Source organism: Lupinus angustifolius, chromosome LG06 (assembly GCF_001865875.1).
Source record: "Lupinus angustifolius cultivar Tanjil chromosome LG06, LupAngTanjil_v1.0, whole genome shotgun sequence".
In the NCBI taxonomy this organism is placed as follows: Eukaryota; Viridiplantae; Streptophyta; class Magnoliopsida; order Fabales; family Fabaceae; genus Lupinus; species Lupinus angustifolius.
Genome location: NC_032014.1, coordinates 13145870 through 13146582, shown reverse-complemented (window position 1 = coordinate 13146582; position 713 = coordinate 13145870).

Here is a 713-nt window from a genome sequence, read left to right as displayed (position 1 = left end):
CATTCACGTCCTCATCCTATCCTCATCGTCTTCCTCATTCTCATCCTCATCTTCCTCCTCATCCTATCCTCCTCCTCATTCTCCTCCTCATCTCATTCTCGTCCACATCTGATGTGAACCTCTTGTGTAAAAGGTTCTTGAAACGATCTATCTTGGTTGGTGTATGGCCTAGGCTCACAGATGAGTTAAGCCCTTGAGTTATGCAGCGGAAATAGCTTGTGTTTTGGATAAAAGAAGATGGAAAAGAGAGGAGGTGAGGCGCCACAAACAATTCAGTTGTTTGATAAGCCAAGTGATGCTCGCCACAAGAACTTGGTTCTTGATAAGAACTTTTAATCTTGGTTCAGCCAAGAAGGTTTGGAGAATACTCTCACAAGGATATAATCCTCTTTGATTCACAAAGGAATACAATTTAGTTTTACTCAAAGTTGTTTATTCCTCAACATAGAACATTACATATATAGTGGTTTGGCTTGCTTTGCCTCCACGAAATTACCATGAAAATAAAGCCTAATAACTTGCCTAATTAAGACTCCTAATGTACTACTTTATGGCAATCCAACATAGGATGCTTATTGACTAAGAACCTACACACTAACAAGGCCTTATACATGTGTCTCACGGCCATGGCTATGGATTATATTCCTCACATGTTTAATTAGCCTACATTATTACATTTAAAGACAAATAATGAGTAACATAAGGTGCCATTT